The 8,989-nt window shown below is 32.1% G+C and overlaps 1 non-coding gene across 1 annotated transcript; it reads left to right on the forward strand.

The window, feature by feature from the left end:
- Positions 1-7,808: 7,808 nt before the first annotated feature.
- On the forward strand, positions 7,809-7,936 carry LOC148279116 (U11 spliceosomal RNA). The gene has a single exon (XR_015822977.1). It is a non-coding gene; the product is annotated as a U11 spliceosomal RNA (small nuclear RNA).
- Positions 7,937-8,989: the final 1,053 nt, after the last annotated feature.

Below are 8,989 nucleotides of genomic sequence, written 5' to 3' on the forward strand. Positions count from 1 at the left end.
CAACCATCCATGCGCTCTGTAGCTGCAAGACGTGCTTGGATATTTATGTATTGTACAGCGCCCTTGAGGTGATTATCACAAAAATGGCGCTATATAAATTATCCAAACATATATATATATATATTTCACACCTATATATACAACTGATATTTTGTTATTAATGTAAATGATCTGAATCAATAAAGAAAGATCGCAAAACGCAAAAGACCAATTCGTGGTTAATTAGAAGCGATATATGTCGATAATAAAATATTGTAACAATTGCAAGTGTATGCAAAAAGGATTCAAGACTTTATTTATTTATTAAAAAAACAATAGAAACACTTGTCTAGAGAAAAAGCTCGACTTAGAAGCTCTCAACCCAATTGACGCATTGCAAAATCAAATGGTAACATCAAGCAGAACAATTAAATAATGTATTCCTGTTTATTAACACTTCCTTTTCTGACAGATATTTGCGTAGGCAGAGTCGTTTGAACACTGAATACACAATCAAACATCCGGTTACTGTCGACATATTTTAACCATAAGTATACCCATATCAAATTTACCCCGAGATATTATTCTGAATAATCTCTTTAGGCTGCAGATAGTGTCAGTAATAACGAATTATATAAAGGTAACTTCTAAAACACTCTTTTTATATAACACGGTGCTTTTACAATGCGGTCTCGATATAACTCAGAAGAAAAAAAAATACTGTCTTAAAGGATAAAAAATACCGTCTTTAGGTATAAAAAATACTGTCTCCGGATAAAAAGATTTTAAGCAGTTTGTCATCATATATAATTTTACATAAAATCAAGAAAAAAATTGGAAACATTTTAAACAAGTAACATTAGACAAAAACACTGTATAATACAAAAATTAGTTATGTAAGTAAATATCACAATTATGTAGTGTAATAGTGAAGAAGCGTAAGACTGATCATCTTATCTTCATGTTAAAAAAATTATCAAGATACGCTGCGATTGGTGTACCAATGCAGTGTCCTATGCACCATTAGGTGCGGAAAGGGAAAAATGAACAGTGAAGAAACTATAAAATATACAAAAAGAAAAAAATAATACTAAATTAATAAAAATATTGCCTTTACGTATTATCCTCACATACAATATTTTTTTAAATATGCAGTACGTAAATATAAACATTTTAATTAAAAATAAACAATATCCTATTACTATTATTATACACGAAGGTACGAGTTTATTGTTAAAAAAAATAGCCTATAAGAGACATATGTTTTTTATAAAATAATACAAACGTTAGGCATTTTGATAAAAAAAAAATTACGGTCAAATCAAATAATGTGTTTAGATTTAGACCATAAAAAAGAAGTCGATGAAGTAGTTTCTTAGGAGAAAATTATTTATGATTTTATATGTAAAATAAATAAAAACAACTTTGTTTTTAATCTCTTATTTTTTCTACCGGCCGGTTTCAAAGCTAATCCAAGCTTCATTTTCTAGGTATACATAACTAATGAATACATCCATATGTAATATTTAGTAAACATTGATAAAAATATATATATATATATATATAATTCATTAGTTAAGTATAGCTTGTATAGCTTTGCAACCGGCCGGTAGAAAAAAAAAATAAGTGGTTAAAAATTAATTTTATTACAATGAATAACCACACAGTTAGTGCTTCAAATAAAAAAAATATTTTAGATTTTATATGTATTTAATTTTTTTTTTTAGATGATTTATTTTCATATTATTTTGTTCATAGCTCAAATCAATGAAGTATGAACTATGTATATCAATATACCATATGATTAGTAAGAAAAACCAACTAAGTACCGTAATATTTTTAACTCATACTTTTGTATGAAATTCTAACGAATTCGAATTACACGCTGCTTTCGTGAGACCACAATCTAACCGTGTTATACAAAACTCGTGTGTACAGCGTACAGAAATAGGTCTGTAATCATCGATTATAATCGGTTTTGTCATTTCCTAAGTGAGTTTAATCTGTTTGTATTCATTAATACCCGATTCCTATAAGTTCATTGCGTAAATAGTAATTATAAGTTCAACGTGTAGAAATGATAATAAATCATAATCTTGCGTGAAGTGAAAGTCAAAATAATTATTATTATTGGGGCACGCTAAAGCCCTTTCTCCCTGCATTTAGTACGCGTAAAATATTGCCCAATGAAGGGCTTAAATCGTATTATTTCATCCTAAAGAGTGTTATTAGAGAGCAATATAGTTTGAAGTCTTCAAAAATCATCAAAAGTTTTTGTTTACTGACGAATTTCACAAGAACAATCAATTCGTTATTTTTAAAATGGCTCATCAAATGATGAAAAAACGGCTCCATAATTTGATTAACTATTTTTTTTTTACATAATATGTGGTATTGTAGCACGGAACCATAAGGTACCTATTATCTATTCATGGTTAGTTTGGTAACTACAAAAAAACTGACGCAAAGCTCATTTTTATTAATTAATTTTTCCATGAATAATTTTGTTACATTTATTGAAACAAGTCCCAACTTCATAAGACTAAAATTTCCTTTTTCATAAAAAAATGCGGAGAAGTTCCATAACAGGGCCACAGCCGACTATTCCGCCAGATCCTCACACTGTAGTTATGGCAGTTATAAACAACATATATTTTTCAGTAAATATAATCAGTAAAATAAGCGCCATTTAAAAAAAAAAAATCTTGGCGGAATGGGGAATGTTATACAGTGTTTCAAGTAATCACATAATCCAACCGATTACAAATATCTAGACTTTCATATTCTCAACAGCTTTAACTCTGTTAAAAGCTTCTGAATTACCTATATATCGAACTAATTTAGCTTCTTGACTTCTATCATGAATTTAAGCAATGGGCAGTGCGTTCGAATGTTTGACAAGTCTATGTTTATGTGTTAGTGTCTGTTGGTGAACCTAACGTAGGGTTATTAACTTTGTGTGGCTGTGGCGTTACACGAGTCTTCATAGGATACAAGACTTTATATATCTCTCGTATTTTTTTTAATGATTAAGTTGTATTTTTTGTAAATTGACATTTTCGCACCACATTTGGAAGGTAAAATGTACGTTAATATGAAAGATTTTAATACAATAAATATTTATCCTTGCAATGCGAAGAATAATAATACGAATGAAAGTGACGCCAATACAACCATTAATTTGTTTAACTGTATGTGAGAGAGCACAATGATAGATCTTATAGCAAGGAAGAAAGAGACGCTGTTCTGTGGCTGGTATTTGTATGAAAGAGATTGATTCAGTTATTGGCAGTGAGCGGAGAAGCGTGAGAACTCTTCCGCCATCTCCTTCGTTCACTTCAAGTCCTCTTGTTTCACCTCCTCATCGGTTAGAGTTTTTTCTCGTATTACTTTTTTTATAAATCATAGAAAAGGAATTGATTAACAGTTTATCCCTATGTGTTTTCTTTCAAATGTCTGAGCTTTATAATATTCCGTCTTTTGCTTGATGTAACACGATGTCAGCGCCGCGCCCAAATATTTTTTTTAGCACATCCTTTTAAGAGTTGAATATTCGAACGCACTGTACATGTTCATGCACAATACTTTGTTCCAGTTCGGTTCAGATACAGGTTCAAAACACAATGAGATTGCCGATACAAACTGAAAACACAGTTAACAAATCAGATGAACTAAATCAATTTAGTTTTTTACAAACAACTGATTGATTTGATCAAATTTGCAAAGGCTTTGGAGAGGTATAAAGCGTACCAGTTTTCTATACAGTGCGGCGCAAGTAATGAAAGGGTTGAACCGGCGCCCGAGGCTTAAACCAAGATCAGGTATACGAGGAAACCAAGGAACTTGATGATGTGGCGTGACCAGCTGATGAACCGCGAACACCCGATGATAGAGATATGAATTGTGTAAAGATTACTCAAGATCCTGTTTTTGCACTGGGCTTCATATTTTGGGGTCACCAGTTCGTTGCAAACACTACATGGATTTTATTTATTTATGAAAAGCGAAATATAAATCATTTTAAAAATGCACCTTCTTTGGGCACTTGTAAGAAACGTTAACATCTGCAAGCTCTATCTACCTACTAAAAACAGCTGTAATTTAAAAATAAATATGTGTATTTGTACATTTTTATGAGGAAGTTTAATTTTGACAAGTCTGTTTTTCGATTGACTGGAAGACTTTGCTTTTATAAATAAACTTGCCAGAGTAAATATATTTTTATTTACTTTTAAGTTTTACATAAATACATAAAATAAATTGATTCTAGAGTTTTTTTAGTTTACGGGACCCGGGACTCCAGAATGAAATGGTAAACCAAAGGGGAACCCCAGAACAATTGAGAAACATTGTTTGTTGGATATTTTTGCAAATGGAGGGAACTGAACCCGCGACGCCAGTTTCCCAGATGGCCATCAAAACCAACGGCGCATTTTAATACAGTACTAAATACTAGTACAAAAAATGCCTTTCATCTTATAACTAACTGTTTAAATATACTTTATACTTTATATTACAAGCACGGAGATTGTCATTTTTGACAACAGATTCTTGAAGTTCAAGAAATTTAAGGAAACATTTTGCATTTTTTTATTAATCAATAATTTAAATTAATTTACTTTGCCACTGTTTTTAATGCGTATTCACCGTGTTTACATTTGATTGATGAAAAATGCGTAAAGGCTTTTTTGTGAATATTTCTGATTTATGATTTTATTTTGTGCTACAACATTTTGAGTTTGACCAAATGTTTGAAGACAAAGGACTGCATTTCACTCCCTAGGGAGTCAGTAAGATTAACAAATAACAACAGGAAATTGGTAGTTATTTTATTTTTTAAATTAACCGGAAAATGTTAATTTGTTAATCTTACCGACTCCCTGGGGGGTGAAATCCAGTATTTTGTCTACGTACATTTGGACAAAATCAATACATTGTAATAAAACCAACTGGTCCAAGAAGATGTTTAAAAATTTGAAAATCGGTTCCAGGCGTTATCTAGTATGTAAAATAATTAACTCCGGTGAATCTCTTCACAACTATAAAGGTGAAGCTCTTCAATTTATTGAAAATCAACGGATGGAAGAATTGAAGAAATATGAATGTTTAATCATAGGCAAAATGGTGAATGCTACACAATGTGTAAAACTGGCCATTTAAACCAGCCAATGACAGGTCATGAGCCCTGTTAATGCCCGGACTTCCATCTTCCCTTCTCCAAAATGTTCTCTGTTCCTGTTATAATTTGTTTATTTTTTGTTTGTAGAACAAGCAAATAAATGAATAGCAAGTTTTTAAAAACCGTTAATTTATTTATATCTGTACAATACAATAAAAACCTAACTACATGATTATTTTTCAATTTACTTTGATCCTAGCATACTAGAAAAATAAATCTGCTGTATTTATTATTTATTTTAATACACAATTTTACATTTTCACTATTCATTAGTCTATGTCCGCTCCCTAGTTTAGGTGTCCATAAAAATCCTCCAAGCATCTCTGTCGGCTGCCAGCTCCTGTGCATCCTCCCAAGTCAGGTTCGCGTCCCGTAGTTCTGTCACGAGCTGCCGACGAACAGACAGCAGTGGACAGCAGTGGACAGCAGTGGACGTCCAGGACGTCTAGACCCTGATGCCTTGTAAAGTAGGCAAGCGTGGTTAAGGCTCTCAGGAGGCATCCGCAGCACATGGCCAAGCCAACCGTATCGCCTCCGCTTGATGACAGTTGTCACAATTTTACTGTAGCACATTTATTAATTTTCATGTCCCGACTTGTTAAAAAATTCCGTGTCAACTCGGGATTCTTTTATACTAAAATCAATAAATTTATTAATTCGCAAAGTATGACATATAATCAAAATTTATGTATGTAAAAAATATGATAAAGATAAGTTATTTATTATTATTATAGATAACTTATATAGCGACATCTTTGTAATATAATAACTTAAGGGCGCTTTACATAGTGATTCTATTGTTAAACAAATTTAATTGAAGCTTTTAAATTTGTAATTTAATTAAAACCATTTATTTTGCTGTAACATGCTACGGATTCATTCAAAAGATTTAGAGAACAAGTGGGTTTTAAGTTTTTTCCGAAACATCACTTCACTTTCACAGCCTCGCACCTCTTCTGGGAGAGCATTCCATGCCATAGGGCCTGCGACCGCAGCAAATGCGCGTTCACTAAATTTAGTGCGCTGTTTGCGTAGAGGTATAATAACTTTTCCTATCGCCGTAGACGTAGCTGATCTAAGCGTGAGACGCCTGTCAGCTAGTTCATCTGGAATGCATAGTTCCCTTAGATATTCCGGAGCAGAGTTGTGCAGTGACTTATACATTTAATAACGCATGGTGTAGCAAAGTTTAGATCATGTATCTAAAATTTTATCGTAATTCCTTAATGATTTTATAATTTAATTTAGTAGTTAATTTTGATAGTAAAAATTAAAATAAAATAATTTCATTAATAATGGTACAAATTTTTAAGCATCACTATAAGCTTTATTTATACCTTCATATAAGGATTATAATGCAATCTTGTACCGTGGTCCTTTCCCTTCGCCAAAATCAAGTGATGGATGTTCATCTTAAACATGTACATTGTTTTGGAGAACTTAACATGTTCACCCAAGACGTTGAACACTCTTGGAGTGGTCTAAATGGTCACCAAAATTAAAATATTTGGGTTCATCATAAGAACGTTAATATTTCTTTCTCTTTTTAAAATAATAATACGAAAGGTGTCTCCAAGTAAACATCCAGTAAGTAACTGCGTTTTAGTAAATCGCGTATTGTCAAACCTTGTTTTATTGTTGACATTATATCGTACTGCATTTTGTGGTTAACTACCGTACTCGTATTGTATGGGACTCGTCGCACATTTATTTATTCAGTGTGTATCAGTTAAATTTAAAAATAAAATGCTTTATTTCAGAATACGGTTTTGAAGTTTAACATGCTTTTAAAAAATACAATTTATAAAATTTCTTGATTTGAATTTTAACAAAAAGGTTTCAAACTTTTTACCAAGCTCTTTCTTGTACCATTTTAATATAATTAAAAGTTTTAAACAATTATTGTTTTGTACTTACGCACCCACACACACGCACTCTCTCCATCATTCGCACATGTACCCTCTCCCTTATTCATTCACGCATACACACATTCACATACACATGAATACAAACGTCACACACATACAATTACGTAAACTCTTTTCTTATTATATTATGTGTCATTAGATTTACAGTGGATTTTTTGAAATTGGCTCTAGTATTGTTAATATATTTCTACTTATTTTGTTTATGTAATAGCTGTAAAAATCACAAATAAAATAAAATAAAATAAATTTAGGTTACGCAAATACCTCGTGGAGGCATTCTGTGGGGATTGGAACTGTTTGGAGAATTGCTTAGATCTGATGGTTGGAAACTTGGAATTTACAGACGAGTTGAAAAGGAAAATGATTAATGAGTTTAATAATTGATATAAATTCACAAGTTAAATAATTATAATAATCTACTACTAAGTTCATTCGTTCTATTCCATAGACAACTCTTATGACTTTAAATCATTATTGTTTTATTTTAAACATGCGTCATCCTCCGTAATAAATAAGAATAAAAATAATTATGATGTAGTACGAGTATCTTACGACACATTTTTTTAGAATATATTGGGCAGAGTTTAAAAAAATGAGAACGCTGCACGACCAATTAAATGTATGGTTTGATGTTTTGACGAAAGATGGCAGCACAATCGTTCGGAGCGCGCTGGTGAAACGCTACAGTATAAATGTATATACTCATTGCACAACCTATTTGATAAAAGGGTGCTCGTCGCTTCGATGGCGCGTGGACTGAAAGGTCTGCGGGGTATGGATATCAAGACATACCCAGCACGTAATTTTTTTGAAAAAGGGCTGTTGGCTACCCAAAAGTACCGGCGCCCTTGCTAAACTTTTCAAACCGCTTCAAAATGAATACTGTCATGTTGACACGCAAATACGAAAAAAACCGTTATTAAAAAAAATCACATTTTAAGTACTTGTAAAGCGATGTTTTTTTCTGTACCTTTCAAAGTTTTTTTTCAGTTTCACAACCCCATTTCTTTTTCATTTAAAAATTGGCAAGTATCTTTTTTTTCAATTGTAAATTTTCAGCATTATTTTTTATTTTCAGGAATGATTAATATAAGATAATACTCGTATGTAAACAAAGATAGAGAACCTCTTTGCAGAACTTTTGACCTGTCATTAGCTGCTTAAAATGATCACTTTGCACAACAATAAACTTTTTTTACCCGAACGTAGCCATCAAGTACAAAACGTTTATTCTAGTGCGGTGTGCCTGGACACAGAATCACTGAATAAAAATAATTTATGTCAGCATAATTTAATGATGTAGAAATAGCGTTTTATAAGTAAGTATCTTTATGCATCGCTGCGATCCATTGCAAAAATCACGTAACTTAAGGTCAATGCCCAACGGACCGAACACGGTACTGTTCACATTGTATCAAACATCAGACAACTTTAATTGTATAATGTTGTTCCGCTTCGTGTCGCAGGAATTTGTGGACGATGGCCTTAACTTCCGAAGTATTGTCGTGTCATTAACGAAGCATCTAAAACATTTTAGAACTTCTTTGAAAAGGAATATTGTCTGGGCATTTACTACACTGGTGACCTCTTTATGACTGATTTAAGTTTTTTTTAAATAAATATTTGCGTACCAAAATGTTTGGACTTCGGGCCCATTTTCAAAATGTTGTTAATAACTCATTATTAGAAATGGGAGAATCAAGCTCCGGTAGAGACTTGAGATCTCTGAAGTTGTGACACTTAAGAGGATAAGTCGAAGAGCGGTTTAATGAATTTACATTTTTATAATATATACAAGCGGATCCGACAGACGTTGTCCTGCCCGAACGTTAGCTTGCCTGCTATTAGCTGGTTGAACAAATATTTTTTTCGTAATTTATCTTGGAAAACACACGATATTTAT

Source organism: Micrasema longulum, unplaced genomic scaffold (assembly GCF_059751315.1).
Source record: "Micrasema longulum isolate JH-2025_06_02 unplaced genomic scaffold, ASM5975131v1 h1tg000761l, whole genome shotgun sequence".
NCBI lineage: Eukaryota > Metazoa > Arthropoda > Insecta > Trichoptera > Brachycentridae > Micrasema > Micrasema longulum.